Source organism: Schistocerca cancellata, chromosome 3 (genome assembly GCF_023864275.1).
Source record: "Schistocerca cancellata isolate TAMUIC-IGC-003103 chromosome 3, iqSchCanc2.1, whole genome shotgun sequence".
NCBI classification, from domain to species: Eukaryota; Metazoa; Arthropoda; class Insecta; order Orthoptera; family Acrididae; genus Schistocerca; species Schistocerca cancellata.
The window spans coordinates 2,719,579-2,737,403 of NC_064628.1; positions in this window are offsets into that span (position 1 = coordinate 2,719,579).

Sequence of the window (17,825 nt, forward strand, 5' to 3'; positions counted from 1 at the left end):
AAGGGGAAACGTTGTTAGCAAAAACATCAGAAACGTCTTTTCTGATTTACAGCTAGTTTTTACGCGATACTCTAATAAACATTAAGACGGGCGTAGACTGCATTTTTTTAAAACAACAATGTACAGGTTTTCTGTTGAAACAGACTACGAGAAAGAATGAACTGTTCTGTTTCGTGGTGTGCTGTTCTTTGAAAATGTGCGGTTTAGTTTTCTTTCTCGTAGCTAATGTTAACTGCGATAGCAGGGCATTTAAATCATTAGACAAATCGTTTCTCCCTACATAATATTCTTTACACGACAATAAGTTGTTTTGTTTCCTTTCTCGCATATAGTTTAACAGAAAACTTGTATTTATGGCCTATTAACTTACGATTAGAATACAATCACGGAATCTGAATCCTCCGAAACTTTGTAATTCTACCCACTCGCAGATTAAAACTATGCGAAATACTGACTGTGAAGCTGATATGCCAATATACAGTAGTTGGAGAGGGCTTTCTCATACCCCAGTATACCAATGATCCCAACCGATTTACCCACTAATTTTAAGCGACTTCAATTCTCAAAAAATGGTTCAAATGGCTCTAACCAATATGGGACTTAACATCTGAGGTCATCAGTCCCCTAGACTTAAGCCTAATTAACCTAAGGACATCACACATATCCATGCCCGAGGCAGGATTCGAACCCGCGACCATAGAAGCAGCGCGGTTCCGAACTGAAGCGCCTAGAACCGCCCGGTCTTCAATTCCCAATCAACGTTTTATTTGCAACGACAATAAACAAGGCTCAAGGTCAAAGAGGGGGAGGGAGAGGAGATCGACAGAGAGGGAGGAGATGAAATACAGTGTGGGAAGGAAGAGATGGAAATAGAGAGCGGGCGAAAAGGAAATGGAGAGAAGTAGGAGGAGACAGCCAAGGGGAAGAGGATGAAAGGATAGGGGGAGGAGGAGGAGAAGGAAATGGGAAAACAAAGGAGACGAGCAGATGGAAAGAGAGAAGGTGTAGAAGGAGATTACGACGCTTATCCAACCAATTCCAGTAGATCCAGAATGCGATTTTCACTCTGCAGCGGAGTGCGCGATAATATAAAACTTCCTGGCAGATTAAAACTGTGTGCCGTACCGAGACTCGAACTGGGGACCTATGGAAGGTAGGAGACGAGGTACTGGCAGAAGTAAAGCTGTGAGGACGGGGCGTGAGTCGTGCTTGGGTAGCTCAGTTGGTAGAGCACTTGCCCGCGAAAGGCAAAGGTCCCGAGTTGGAGTCTCGGTCCGGCACACAGTTTTAATCTGCCACAAAGTTTCAATTCCAGTAGATATTTAGCAATTGCGAAGCATTGCTGGGTTCGCTATTAACGTATAAATACATATTTAAGATGGAAAAGGGAAACGCTGTTACCAGAAACCACGGTGCAGCTTTGCATTTGAAATTTAACAAATCATTTCCAGAGGAAAAATATGTGACAGAAAAAGGTGCTAGGAGCGACGGAGTATCGACTCCCGTGCCATAGAGCTTCTGAGCCATGCTCGTACCGACTGTTATATTAATTTGCGACCAGTAGTAACTCCTTATCTCAAAACACTCAGAGTAGGACCCTTTGGGCTCTGTACAGGGTGAAAAGTATTTACACCGACAAACTCTGGGAGGTTGTAGGGGACATCAAAACAAATATTTTACCTTAATGTCATTTTTTCCTATGAGGAATATTTAAACCGGTGGAGGCTGTATTACGCTCTGCAGTTGTTTAAGAGGCCGTATTACGATCTTCAGTTGTTAGAGGGCGTATTACGCTCTTCAGTTGTAGGCAACTGCTGTCCACCAGCGTAGTAGTGCATTGTCTCTGTTTACTAATGGAGCGATACACCTGGAGTGAGTACGCTGATATGCGTAGCGCACCACAGCGGAAGAGATGTACAGCGGGTGTATCAACAACAATATCCTAATCGCCGTATCCCGGGGATCCTTCAGTCAGCACTCGTGCAATTGCACGTAACATGGGGACGAATCAGACGAATTTAAGAACAGTCCTTCGAGAGCAATTGTTACGTCCATTTCACTTACAGCGTGTCCACAACCTGGAACCAGTTGGTTATCCATCCAGAGCACAGTTTTCACAGTGGTACCTGCAACAGTGTGAAATGCATCCTACATTTCCATCCTCTGTGTTGTTTACCGATGAAGCAACGTTCGGGCGTGATGGAGTCTTCAGCATGCAGAATTCGCATGTTTGGAGTGGGGATAACCCACATGGCACAGTTACTAGCGCTCATCAAAGTTCGGTTCTTCGTTAATGTGTGGGTCGGTGTCGTTGGGGACTGTTTAACTGGGCCGTATCTGCTACCTAGGCCATTGAATGGCAGGCACTATTACACTATTCTCCCCAGAGCGTTTCCAGAATTACTGGAAGACGTCCCGCTCCCTACAAAACAACGCATATGGTTCCAACATGACGGGGCGCCGGCACATTTCAGTCGTCGTGTTGTAAGTAGGCTGTTTATGTTTTCTTTATGTAAGTAGGCTGTTTATGTTTTCTTTATATAAGTAGGCTGTTTATGTTTTCTTATTGGCAACGTTACGTACCGCTCTATATGAAAATCACTGGCTGTGCTGCGTGCAGTCTGTGGCTAGTTTGCATTGTTGTCTGCCATTGTAGTGTTGGGCAGCGGCAGCTGGATGTGAACAGCGCGTAGCGTTGCGCAGAGGTGAGCCGCCAGCAGTGGTGGATGTGTGGAAGGAAATGGCGGAGTTTTGAAATTACATATATTATGACTTTTGATGATATTAAGGTAAATACATTGTTTGTTCTCTATTATCATCTTTCAATTGCTAACTATGGCTATCAGTAGTTAGTGCCTTCTGTAGTTTGAATCTTTTATTTAGCTGGCAGTATTGGCGCTCGCTGTATTGCAGTAGTTCGAGTAATGAAGATTTTTGTGAGGTAAGTGATTTGTGAAAGGTATAGTTTAATGTTTGTCAGGGCCATTCTTTTGTAGGCATTTTTGATAGTCAGATTGCGTTGCGCTAAAATTATTGTGTGTCAGTTTAAGCACAGTCTTGTACAATTTTTCTAAGGGGACGTTTCATAGTGTGCGTCGATTCCTGGGCCGACGGTTCCCAGAAACGTGGATTGGCAGAGGTGGTCCTGTACCGTGGCCTGCTCGATCCTCAGATATGTGTGTGGGGAGAGATGCGCAACCTCGTTTATGCAACTCCTGTAGCATCAGAAGAGGATCTGGTTGCCCGGATAGTAGCAGCAGCAGGAACACTTTAGGATACTCCTGGGGTTTTTGCCCGTGTCAGATAGAATATGATCCAACAGGTAACCTTTCTTTACATGTCAATGGAGGCATTTTTCAAAATCTACTGTAATTGAAATTGGGTTGTGTTAATGTGTTATCTCTTCGTCATAAAAAAAATGTAAAAGTGTTTGTCGGTTTAATTAATTTGCCGCCAGAGAAATGTTCCTCTACTGGTTTAAATACTCCTCATAGGAAAAAATGGCATTAGGGAAAAATATTTGTTTTGATGTCCCCTACAACTTCCCAGAGTTTGTCGGTTTAAATACTTTTCACCCTGTACAGAACGCAAAGGGTCCTAATCTGAGTGTTTTGAGATAAGGAATTACAACTGGTCGCAAATTAATATATCAATCGGTACGAGCGTGACTCAGAATTTCTGTGGCTTTCTGTCACTTATTTTTCCTCTGGAAATGATTTGTTAAATTTCAAATGCAAAGCTGCACCGTGGTTTCTGGTAACAACGTTTCTCTTTTCTAACTTAAATATGTATTTATACGTTAATAGCGAACCCACCAATGCTTCGAAATTGCTAAATATCTACTGGAATTGAAACTATCTGGCAGATTAAAACTGTGTGCCGGACCGAGACTCGAACTCGGCACCTTTGCCTTTTGTAGGAAAGTGCTCTACCATCTGAGCTACCCGAGCACGACTCACGCCTCGTCCTCACAGCTTTACTTCTGCCAGTACCTCGTCTCCTACCTTCCAAAGGTCCCGAGTTCGAGTCTCGGTCCGGCACACAGTTTTAATCTGCCAGGAAGTTTCACATTAGCGCACACTACGCTGCAGAGTGAAAATCTCATTCTGGATCTACTGGAATTGGTTGGACAGGCGTCGTAATCCCCTTTAAATACTTTTTACCCTGTATAATCGGGCCCTCTGCATTTTAGGATTGACGCGGAGGAAGAAGAAGTTTGTGGGAGCGACTTGGAAACTGTGGTACCAGAGCGGCGGAAAGACGCGGAACGGAAACGGGAACACCGGGTAGCGGGTGGGGCAGCCGGGGCCCAGTAACGACCCCAAACAGCCGGCGGAGGGTTGTTTGCGCCGGCTGTATCACCGCCGCGCAGGCCATATTGTTTCCCTAAGTAATTGCCTCCGATTCAGGAATTAATTGGAAGGGCCAGAGTCGGGACAAAGCGCTGCCCACAATGGGCCCGCCGCTCGCCGCGTTTATTGGATCCGCCGAGACGAGTTTACCGGCGGCGCGGGGTCTGGTCGGCCACTGCGGTGGCAGTCCGGCCGAAGCCGCCACCTGCGACACAGAACAGTGGCCGCCCCGCCTCTAGCTACTACTCTAGGAGCGACAAAGCACTTAGCAGAAGAACTCTGTTACGTCTTCGCCGGCGGTGCGACTGTTACTGCGGGAGACCACGACGGAACAACACAGAAGCCAATAGGCAGTCTGTCAACTAGTGGCCAAGAAAGCCTTAACAATTTCGTACAGTGTGGCGCACGGGAACGGGAAATTTTGAACGTTGCAGTTGGCAGCACTGTAGCGCCGGCAGATGTTCGAAACTTCGCACAATTGATGTGAACGCATTGCCATTTAGTAGAGATGGGCAAACTGAAACACGTAGCTGTTTCGAAACAAATGAAACAGTACAATGTAATGTTTCGATACGCTGTTTCGAAACAGTGAAACAGTTTGTGTTTTGTAATCTAATAAACCTACACATTTTATCATCTTGAATGTCTACTGTATAAGTATGTCCGTATAAACACAAATGAGGTGCGAGAGCGCTAATGATATCGCAGAAAGCATGAAACTATCACTTAGGCGTCTTGGCAGTTTCCTGTTTCCAGCAGCAAATGCGCTGCTTTTGTGTCGTGTGACTTTCATACTTTTCAATTGGCCGAGAACAGCCATAGCTGAAGACAGAAGAACCACCACGAACGGAACTGGAGATGGGAGCAAACTGCAGAAACAACGGATATGCTACTGGGATTCCTACATTCCGTTAGTGTGGGTAATATACCCAGCCTGCTAATTTCCATGCACACTAAGGGAATCATTGTGGATAATAGGCACAGTGACTATAGACTCACAAATAATGCCAAATAATTCGAATAAATAACAAAATATAACAGAAAAAAATTTTGTCTTTCAAGGTGTTTCGAACCATTACCATAAATTCACCATGCTTCCCAGCCCTTCCCGTTCACCATTACACTATCAGTGATACGTCAGATTGCTTGCAATTATATCTGCATCAAATTTATGTATATGTCTAATAACTGTCACTCTACGCCTTTTTTTATTCAAAATGTTGTAGGCTTACTTGCGTTTCTTAATGTGATTACTGTACATGAACAGAGAACCGTATGTTATAAAAAAGTGTAATTTAACTGAATGATTTTCACATATTTATTATTTTGAATGTGAATAGTATGCGTTGTTTTATTGTTTGGTTAGTGTTTATAAAGCAAATGTTACGCCATTTCGTAATATGGCAGTCAGCTAAAAACAAAGCTTTATTTTCGGATATCTTAAGCTTCATGCTATTGCTTGTCAAAAAGATTTCGACACTCTTGAAAGTGTTTCATGAAGTGGTATGTTGTGTTTCAGTACCTGTGCCGAGCCCGAATCTCGTCCGACACAGAGCTGAATGAAACATCACTGTTTCGATACAATTAGTCCGTTCCAAGTACAGGTGGACTGAAACAGCCTTATTTTGAAACAGCGATACAGTTTCTGTGTCTGGCTCGAGATCGAATCTGATCCGGTTGTCCGAGACATGGGCGAAATGAAACACCACTGTTTTGAAACAGTGAACCACAGCCGTACCAAAACACTGAAACAGTTCCACGTATCGATATACACTGTAGCGAAACATAGAAACAGTGGCCAAGTCTACCATTTAGTAATCATGGAGAATTGGACTGGTGCGGAACGTGCAGTAGCTGCGAGAGCGTTTTACAAAAATGGTGATGGTGCGACTGCCGCGCAGAGAACATCTCGACAGCATTACCAGCTTGGACGTCATGGACGTGGCCCATCTGCGCATGCGATTACAACGTGGGTGCGTAATTTTGAAGAAACAGGATCTGCCTTGAAAAAGAAACCTGCAGGTGGCATTCCAACGGTACGTACCCCAGAGAACATTGCAGCTGCTAGAGCTGCAATCGAGAGAAGTCCTCGCCGCTCCGTTCGACAGCACTCATCTTCGCTAGGGATTAAGCGACGAAGCTCACAAAGAATACTGCACGAACTAGACTTCCATCCCTATAAGTTGCAGATTGTGCAACACTTACACGGACGAGGCCCAGCGGCACGTATGGAGTTTAGTAGCCAGATATTGGCTAAAATCAACGAGGACGCGAATTTCCTTGGTAACTTATGGATATCATCAGACGAAGCCCATTTCCACCTGAACGGATTCGTGAACGAACAGAATTTTCGTTATTGGGCACAGGACAATCCTTGTGAGTTTCACCAGCGACCACTACAAAGCGCCGAGGTCACAATATAGTGTGCTGTATCATGTCACGGTGTTATCGGCCCTTATTTTTTTGAACGTGAGGATGGTAGTGCAGCGACAGTAACATCCGCTCGATGTGTTGAAATGCTTCAAACAATTCTTTACACCGAGACTGTACGAGCTTAATCTTAACGTCCAAAACATGTGGTTTCAGCAGGACGGAGCCACGTCACACACTGCTCGACAATAGATGGCAGCAGTTCGTCAATTGTTTGGAAGACGCATTATTCCACGTAACGGTGACAATGCATGGCCTGCGAGATCCCCTGATCTTAGTGTGTGCGACTTCTTCCTGTGTGGATATCTTAAAGGTCCTTTCCTACTGCCGTACACGTCCTGCAACAATCCATGAACTGAAGGAGAACACTGAAAACGAAATCACTGCCATTCCCCAAGATTTGCTACACCGCGCATTCCAGAGTTTTCATAACAGGCTGTTAGAGTGTGAACGCCGAATGGGAGCACACCTTTCCGATGTCATCTTTAAAAAGTAAAGAGAGACTTTTGGACATTTTGATTGTAGAGACATACTGAATAATGGCATACTGAATACATTCACTTTCGTTAATAAAATACTATCTATCTATATCCGAATCCCGCTGCAGCTACTGCCGGGTCTGGGTGCTGACGAGTCCTCTCCACTTGGCTCGGTCCTCCCACCACTTTTCTTCCTCCACTTGCTGCCAGGTCACACCTCTCCTTTCTACAGATATTCTCACTCCCATTCCACCGTGTTCTTGGGCGCCCTCTAGGTCTTTTCCCATCCATCTTCAGTTCTTCCATAATTTTGGGGAGTCTCTGCCCATGCATCCTCTTAACATGCCCATACCATCTTAATCTCTTTCTTTCAATTTCTTCTCTCATACTTTCTTGTTTGAGGTCCTTTCTAATCTCTACATTCCTTACTCTGTCCATTCTTGTTTTTCCCTTAACTGCTCTGAGATATTTCATTTCCCCTGCTTGCAGTCTGCCCCAGTCCCTTTCTTTCATTGTCCATGTTTCTCCACCATAGGTGACAATAGGGAAGTAATAATTCTTATACATCAGGAGTTTTGCTCTTTCTGAAACTTCATTATTCCAAATCAGATGTTTTATTGTTTGGTAGAAATTGCCTCCCTTCTGTAACCTCCTATTAATTTCGTTAGTTCAAAAAATGGTTCAAATGGCTCTGAGCACTATGGGACTCAACATCTTAGGTCATAAGTCCCCTAGAACTTAGAACTACTTAAACCTAACTAACCTAAGGACATCACACACACCCATGCCCGAGGCAGGATTCGAACCTGCGACCGTAGCAGTCCCGCGGTTTCGGACTGCAGCGCCAGAACCGCTAGACCACCGCGGCCGGCTTTCGTTAGTTATTCTTCCATTAATAAAATACTAGTTTTATGAATTTATTCATGGAAATGACGTTATTTCGAAATTTCCCGTTTCCCTGCGCTACCCTGTACATTACGATTCTCGAACATATTCTCAGTTCAAATATAATGAATTTCCTTGAGACAGAGAAGTTGCAGTCCATGCATCAGCACGGCTTTAGAAAGCATCGCTCCTGCGAAACGCAACTCGCCCTTTTTCCACATGATATCTTGCGAACCATGGATGAAGGATATCAGACGGATGCCATATTCCTTGACTTCTGGAAAGCGTTTGACTCGGGGCCCCACTACAGACTCCTAACTAAAGTACGAGCATATGGGATTGGTTCCCAAATATGTGAGAGGCTCGAAGACTTCATAAGTAATAGAACCCAGTACGTCGTCCTCGATGGTGAGTGTTCATCGGAGGTGAGGGTATCATCTGGAGTGCCCCAGGGAAGTGTGGTAGGTCCGCTGTTGTTTTCTATCTACATGAATGATCTTTTGGATAGGGTGGATAGCAATGTGCGGCTGTTTACTGATGGTGCTGTGGTGTACGGGATGGTGTCATCGTTGAGTGACTGTAGAAGGATACACGATGACTTCGACAGGATTTGTGATTGGTGTAAAGAATGGCAGCTAATTCTAAATATAGATAAATGTAAATCAATGCAGATGAATAGGAAAAAGAATCCCGTAATGTTTCAATACCCCATTAATAGTGTAGCGCTTTACACAGTCACGTCGATTAAATATTTGGGCGTAACATTGCAGAGCGATATGAAGTGGGACAAGCATGTAATGGGAGTTGTGGGGAAGGCGGATAGTCGTCTTCGATTCAATTGTAGAATTTTGGGAAGATGTGGTTCATTCGTAAAGAAGACCGCTTATAAAACACTAATACGACCTATTCTTGAGTACTGCTCGAGCGTTTGGGATCCCTATCAGGTCGGACTGAGGGAGGACATAGAAGCAATTCAGAGGCGGGCTGCTAGATTTGTTACTGGTAGGTCTGATCATCACGCGAGTGTTACGAAAATGCTTCAGGAACTCGGGTGGGAGTCTCTGGAGGAAAGGAGGCGTTCTTTTCGTGAATCGCTACTGAGGAAATTTAGAGAACCAGCATTTGAGGCTGACTGCAGTACAATTTTACTGCCGCCAACTTACATTTCTCGGAAAGACCACAAAGATAAGAAAAGACCACAAAGATAAGATAGATTAGGGCTCGTACAGAGGCATATAGGCAGTCATTTTTCCCTCGTTATGTTTGGGAGTGGAACAGGGAGAGAAGATGCTAGTTGTGGTACGAGGTACCCTCCGCCAAGCACCGTATGGTGGATTGCGGAGTATGTATGTAGATGTAGCTGTGTAATGTCCTTCTACCCCCTTCCAAGCGATTACATTTCACATTGCAGTGAATAGGAGACGAACGACTTTCATGATAAAATCTACGGAGAGGTTCTTTCGGGCGTGGCCGGCACTTGGATGGGTGACCGTCCGGGCCGCCATGCACTGTTGCCGTTTTTCGGGGTGCACTCAGCCTCGTGATGCCAATTGAGGAGCTACTCGACCGAATAGTAGCGGCTCCGGTCAAAGAAAACCATCGTAACGACCGGGAGAGTCGTCTGATGACCACAAGCCCCTCCTATCGGCATCCTCAACTTAGGATGACACGGCGGTCGGACGGTACCGATGGGCCAGTTGTGGCCTGAAGACGGAGTGCAGTTGTTTCGGAGAGGCTCTATATTTGATCATAGTTCTTTGACGAAAGGCGAGAATTGACAAAGTTCCCTATTACACTGTCAAACTTCTTTGACACAAATATTCGACATATGAATTTGGACAAGTGTAATACCGGCCTTAAGCCGGAAATATTACACACTCGCTGGAATTTGCGATCAGCTCTAATCAATTTAACCGAGTAGTTTTAATCAAAATCGTAGTTACTCCGGACCTAATGACGTTGAAACTGCTCCTTCGAATGTAAAGAAATATGAAACTTCCCCTTTGAATGTAGAGAATGACTGTGCTCGTAAACTTCTACGTTATTTGATACCGAAACAGCTGAGTAAAACTAAACGTACTCAGACAGTTTTCACTTTACCTATTCTGATCATCACTAAACTGGCACACAATATTTTAGCGCAACTCAATCTGGCTTTCAATAATCCCTACAAAAGAATAGCCCTGACTAACAATAACCTATACCCATCATGAATCACTTACCTCAAAAAAATCTTCGTTACTAGAACTACTGCAATACAGCGAGCTCCAATACTGCCAGCTAAATAAGAGATTCTAACTACTGAAGGCACTAACAGCTGATAGGCATATAGTTGGCAAATGAAAGATTTTGATAGAGAACAAACAATGTATCTACCTTAATAGCGTTCAGAAGTCAATATTGACATCTGTTTTGACAAATTTCCTTTTTCTGACGGAGACACATCCAGATCGTCCACTCATATTAACATCTCAAAACTCTGTCATCTCTCCCCACACATCCACCACTGCTGGCGGCTCACCTCCAACTGCCCAACACTGCACTAGCGAATAATCCAACAGTGAGTCCAGCCAGCCACAGACTGCACACAGCGCAGTCAGAGATTTTAATACAGAGCGCTACGTGGCGTTACCAACATAAAAACCTAAACAGCCTACTTACAAAGTTACAGTCGAACTATGTTAGTGTGAGTTCAGTTTCAGTCTGAAATACTGTTTATGGCAGTAATGGTTGACCAGTACTATAATTTAAACTGTTTTGCTAGTATTATTTATAAAATTACCTCAATTAACAACTAGAGCACAAGAATGCTGCATTGAACTCGTGAAGTCAAGACGCTCAATTTGACACCCCCATTTAACACACAGGTGTATTACGCTCAACACGACGTCCCATGGACTCGACTAATGTCTGGAATACTGCTGAAGGGAGCTGACACCATGAACCCTGCAGGGCTGTCCATAAGTCCGTCAAAGAGTACGAGGGGGTGGAGATCTCTTCTGAACAGCATGTTACAAGGCATCCCAGATATGCTCAAGCGGAAGTGTTCAACCTTAGAAGAGTGTTTCTGGAGCCACTCAGAGGTGTAGAGGTGTCGCATTATCCTGCTGGAATTGCCCAAGTCTGTCGGAATGCATAGTGGACGTGAATGGATGCAGGTGATCAGACAGGAAGCTTACGTACGTGTCAGCTGTCAGAGTCGTATCTAGGCGTATCAGGGGTCCCATATCACTCGCCCCACCTCATTACAGAGCTTGCACCACCTTGCACAGTCCCCTGCTGACACGCGGGGGATGCTGTGTTCCATCGATCGTGTGCCGAGTATAATACCACGTTCAAACTCACTTAAATCTTGATAAGCTGCCATTGCAGCGGCAGCAACCGATCTAACAATTGCGCCAGACACTTGTTGTCTTATGTAGTCGTTGCCGACCGCAGCGCCGAATTCTGCCTGTTTACATATCTCCGTATTTGAATGCGTATGCCTATACCAGTTTCTTTAGCGCTTTAGTGTAGATTACTTTTAGTGTTTTCGTACGTAATACAGCCGAGTGATATTCTGTAGCTTCTTGGAAATTCCGGCCATTACTTGGGAGTACCCTTTCTTTCTACGGAGCGCTCTGATGTGACCTAGCATACGAAAATCCACCGTTTCCCTGCACCTCCCCCCCTCTGCCATGCCACGTCAATCCAAGAGGCAGCCAGGTTTGTAATCATACAACCTTCACTAAAGGATAGAATTGGAAGAAAAATCAGCTTTGGCTGTATTTTGTTGTTTTATTGTCAGCAAAATCGATTTTCAGTCACTTAGTGACCTTTTTTTTTTCCTTTATTGAATTTCAATTCTCCCCGAAGGGGGCGGGCTGGCAGCAGCTTAGTATGCCGCTCTTCAGCCTACAGACTTTGTTAGAAAGATGAAGAGAATAAATAATAAAAACAGGCGATAAAATCGGAGACTTAACGAGTAACATGGCGAAAAGAAATCGTGGAACTTAAAACAAAGAACAGAGGGATGATGACGCTAAGAAAATACATACAAAGCAGAAAGGTAAAACAATAGACAGACAATTAAAAAACACGGCGACAGTCTGGTTTCTGTTCGCAAAAGACATAAAATTCACACCCAGCGACAGCATGGTTTCTGTTCGCAACACGAGAAAGACGAACAACACTGAACAGTCACTGGAACACTGCACTAAAAAGTTGGCAAATGTGACATACCACAGCCGAGAGCAGGTGGGTGGAAACTGGACAGATGATGGGAAAATAAAAAAGGGAGGGAGCCGGGAAAGGAGCTGATGGAGGATGAGGACCCATAAGAGGGATGGGGGGCAGACGCGACAGGGAGTGGGGTAGGCAGAGGAGGGGAATACAAAAGGACTCGGGGGGGGGGGGGAAGGGAGGTAGGGAGAGGTTTAGTGGTGAGAAAACAGAACGGAAGGGGGGAAGAGGGAGCCCAGGGAAAGGACAGAGGAAAGGAGGGGGAGTGAGGATCAGAGTTGATAGGAGGGATAAATGGAGGGAGAGAGGGCATCATCCGGGAGGGGGAGTTGATGGAAGCCACCTTGGGAAAGGAGATGTAGGGTGTAGAGATGGAGGGCAGGGGGGACACAACGGTGAAGACGTGGCAGGGGGCAGGGATGGGAGAGGAGAGGAGCAACCAGGGGGTGAGGGGGTTCAAGACGGCGGGAGGTGTAGAGGATGCGGATATGTTCGAGGAATAGGAGCAGATGGGGGAAAGGAATGAGTTCATAGAGGATCCGTGTGGGAGACACTTAGTGACCATCCTCAGTGGTAGAAGTTAAAAATTTTCACGTAACGATCAGAGAGCATAAAACCGAGAATCACAACTATACCTGCATATGAACATAACAGTTGGTAGGAACATACCTGTAATATACAATTAAAATTGGTAGGCACTGGTATCAAACTATAACCACAAGCTTAGAGCGATCACATAAGCTGAGGCCGCTGTTTACATGCTCCTGTACAGCAGACCTCGGTGTGACAGGGCTTGGAACGCCCTCTATGTGACATGTGCCACGTTAATACTTAATATTACTGGTTTTGCAAGATATTAACATAATACCTCTTGTGAATTTGTGACTCATGAAGTAATTCAAATTTGAAATGTACGTAAAAAACATAGCAGACGAAGGGGGAAGGAAACATCTAAAATACACTGGCCTATTGTTTTTTAATCGATAATAAGTTGTCAGAGTGCAGGACAAGTAAAAGAGAAAAAGAAAAGGAAAAAGAATAATATATGAATAACATGAAATGAGGTATACACAGTTTTTTAAAAAAACATAGTACCCACCATCTGGCGTGAGAAGTTAGAAGTACAACGTCCGTGATTTACGTAAACTGTTACGTTAAGACTAGGAGTCAAATGCATAAAAATAGTAATAGTACGAAAATGCCATTACGTAATCACTAAAATGCCGTGAAACACAATATTCATTATAAAAAAGTTTTGAAGGACACAGCCACAAATGTCGAACAGTGTTTACATCAACAAATGTAGATGTAAGTAGCTTTCAAAACATATTCATCTGTGTCGGAAAAGTAAGTCTGTCTACAACGGCATTTGGAGTTCGGTACAACTGGCACGGTGGTTTCGGACCAATTACGCGACTGATCCCGCGAGACGCTTAGGCGTAGTCTACCGGTGCTGAAAATGGCGCGCAGCGTTTGCACGGCACGGATCCTTGACGTAGCATCGCTGGCGATCCCTTGACGTAGCATCGCTGGCGATCAGCGGGCTGTGCGGCGCCTTTTGAACGTTCAGCTGGGACGCCTGTGCGGGCAGGGGAAAGGGCCGCACCCAGGGAGGAAGCGGAGGCGGTGTTAACGAGGGCTCCTGTCAGCCGCCCCCAGCCGACCGCCCCCCGTAACGAAGCCTTTCGACACTCGCCGCCCGCCCATTCCGTATTCTTTTCACAACCGCCGTTCGGAAGCGGGGCTCGAAAACACAGCGGAAGAGGAGATCGGAGGAGCGCGCAGAATTCTAACCGGTATTTCATCGACCTATTTATGTGCGTCTTAAAGGTTTCATAAATGTTCCCCCGACGCGAATCCGTAATTTTCTCTTCCTTTGAAAGGCGCCGCTAAGGCAACAAATTTCATGCGCGGACTCCAACCGATGTGGCTGCCTCTCTGTTGTTAAAATATTCCGGCTGACGTAGTTCGATACGAACTTTACCACTCGCCGACATCCTCGCGTAGCAATCTTCCCGTCTCATTTCTACGAAGCATTTGCTTTTTCTGCGGACCAGCACAGCACTACGTTTCCATTCCTTCCATACCCCACTCCCGCATATCTTGCGTACTTTTCACACGCCAAACCAAATGGAAGCAACATAAAGGCGTTCTGACAACAAAAGCAAGGCAGCGACTAGGACAGTTAGAGCTGGTCACAGAAAAATATTCACTGTGCTTCTGTGGAAACGCTCCTGTACAACTACCCAGGGTTTCCCTACAATACGGCTTGCACAGCGCGCAATTTTCTGCAGAACACATGCGTAAAATGTCAGTAGTTTTCAAACTATGCAAAAGCAGCTGCGTCCATGACCATGGAACAGCACTTATCCTCAATATCTGCTTGTCAACAAAGAATAAATGCGCCAACTCATTACAGCATCTTTAACAAGGAATATAATTGTACGGTCGCACGGAATGGCCGCGCGGTTGGAGACGCCGAGTCACGGTTCGCGCGGTGCAGTTTAAACCTGAGCAGCCACCCATATTTACAACGAATTCTTCGATATATATTTAATTACACATCTCCAATCGTATGGTGACTCAAACAAGTGTGAATATCCTTTACTTTGTGAAAACCATGGCGAAAACTCCAGGTCTGGTTATAGAAGTCTTAGGCATACCATTATTTGAATTTTATCCACAGTGGATGCTGTTGAACTCCGTGACTGTTCCTTTATAGTGTGTAGAAAAATTTCCGCTACCACTCACAATAAAAGGTTATTTATTTGTCACACAACCGGTTTCGGGCTTGCGCCCATCCTCAGGTCTTTATACATCCATTTACATGTTTATATTGCTGGAGAAGACTGGATAAATATGAAAATATTTATATGCTGGTGACTAAACAGAAACAAGTGGGGCAATTGTAAGTGGCAAGGCGAAAATATATCTGTACTTACGTAAAGATGAAGCATCATTATTATAGTTACGCTCTGGTGACAGTTTTTCACTTAGTTGCATACTTATTGTCATTTTCAAGTCCATATTTCAGTTTTATAAAGTTTAGCTGCATATTTCACTATTAGGATGTGCACTCGTGAAATACACTGTGTTTACATACAATCATGTGGGCTATGGTCAAAGAACCATAACCTACTTGTTTCTGTATGAGTAACATCTTTACACCTGCTATGTCTAAGTTCTTTGACCACAGCCCACATGTTTGAACACAGTGTATTTCACGAGTGCAACTACAATAATGATGCTTCATCTTTATGTACGTACAGATATATTTTCGGCTTGCCACTTACAATTGTCCCACTCGTTTCTGTTTAGCACTCCGTCTTCAGGCCACAAGTGGCCCATCGGGACCATCCGACCGCCGTGTCATCCTCAGTTGAGGATGCGGATAGGAGGGGCGTGTGGTCAGCACAGCGCTCTGCCGGTCGTTGTGATGGTTTTCTTTGACCGGAGCCGCTACTATTCGGTCGAGTAGCTCCTCAATTGGCATCAAGAGGCTGAGTGCACCCCGAAAAATGGCAACAGCGCATGGCGGCTGGATGGTCACCCATTCAAGTCCCGGTCACGCCCGACGGCGCTTAACTTCGGTGATCTCACGGGAGCCGGTGGATCTGTTTAGTCACCAGAAAATAAGTTTTTTTATATGTATCCAGTGATCTCCAACCATGTAAACATGTATATGAATGTATAAACACCTGAGGATGGGCGCAAGCCCGAAACCGGTCGTGTGGCAAATAAATAACCTTTTAATCTGACTGGTTTTTTTTTGTCATCAGTCTACTGACTGGTTTGATGTGGCCCGGTAAGAATTCCTTTTCTGTGATAACCTCTTCATCTCAGAGTAGCACTTGAAACCTACGTCCTCAATTATTTGCTTGACGTATTCCAATCTCTGTCTTCCTCTACAGTTTTTGCCCTCTACAGCTCCCTCTAGTACCATGGAAGTCATTCCCTCATGTCTTAGCAGATGTCCTATCATCCTGTCCCTTCTCCTTATCAGTGTTTTCCACGTATTCCTTTCCTCTCCGATTCTGCGTAGAACCTCCTCATTCCTTACCTTATCAGTCCACCTAATTATCAACATTCGTCTATAGCACCACATCTCAAATGCTTCGATTCTCTTCTGTTGCGGTTTTCCCACAGTCCATGTTTCACTACCATACGATGCTGTACTCCAGTCGTACATCCTCAGAAACTTCTTCCTCAAATTAAGGCCGGTATTTGATATTAATAGACTTCTCTTGGCCAGAAATGCCTTTTTTGCCATAGCGAGTCTGCTTTTGATGTCCTCCTTGCTCCGTCCGTCATTGGTTATTTTACTGCCTAGGTAGCAGAATTTCTTAACTTCAGTGACTTCGTGACGATCAATCCTGATGTTAAGTTTCTCGCTGTTCTCATTTCTACTACTTCTCATTACCTTCGTCTTTCTCCGATTTACTCTCAAACCATACTGTGTACTCATTAGACTGTTCATTGCCTTCAGCAGATCATTTAATAGTTCTTCATTTTCACTCAGGATAGCAATGTCATCAGCGAATCGTATCATTGTGACTCGTAGCGGAAATATTTCTACACCCTACACACCATTATTGTCACGTGCTGAAGCATCCAGCACACGCTGGCAACCACGCTTCCCCTCCAATCGCTCCGTACAGAAGTGTCGAAACTCGCATCTAATTTTAGACGCACAACACGCTGAAAACAGCTGTGCTAAACACAACAATACCCAGAAAACGGGCAGTCAGAGGACAGTTGCCGATGTAAACAGTAACCAGGCGAAAATGCTCCAACTGGCGATGTATTAAACGAATAAAACGAAACTCGATGGCCGTCAGACTATGGGCGCTAGGTCCACTGCCCTCGGAGTCGGACGTCGCGAGACAGCCGGTGGGCGGACCGAGCGTGTTTTATTTACTCCACCCCGCACCACCCCCTCCCGCGGGGTTCGCCCGCTCGTCGCACGCGCCTGTGTGGCGGGCACCAGCAGGGAGAGTATATACCGAGTCACCCCGAGGCCGTAAAGGGTAACCGGATCGTTTATTTACGCGCGGCGTTGCGCCAGTCTGGGTCGTTGAGTCCCCCTTTGTCTTCTGGCGGGCGCCTTCCCAGATTCACTGCCGAGAACCGGCAATGACGCACTCGGGGAAGACGCGGCGAGCCAAATACACGAACAAACGCGGGGGGGGGGGGGGGGGGGGAGAACAGTAATGCAAGCGACAGTGCGTAATGGAGATGCCGGTGGAGGTCGAAGCACCTTAGTTCGCGAGGGCAGGACACCGTGTGGAAAAGACAGCTTCCCTTCCCTCGCGCCACCTTTAACAACTCTTCGGAACAGGTACATCTTCTCAGATGCTTATCTTCGACAATCGTCACTCTACTTTTCCTTATTGGCTGTCATTCAATCAATTCCAGTGGGTATGTGAGGTAAGCAGATTTTTGAGGGACCGGTTTACAT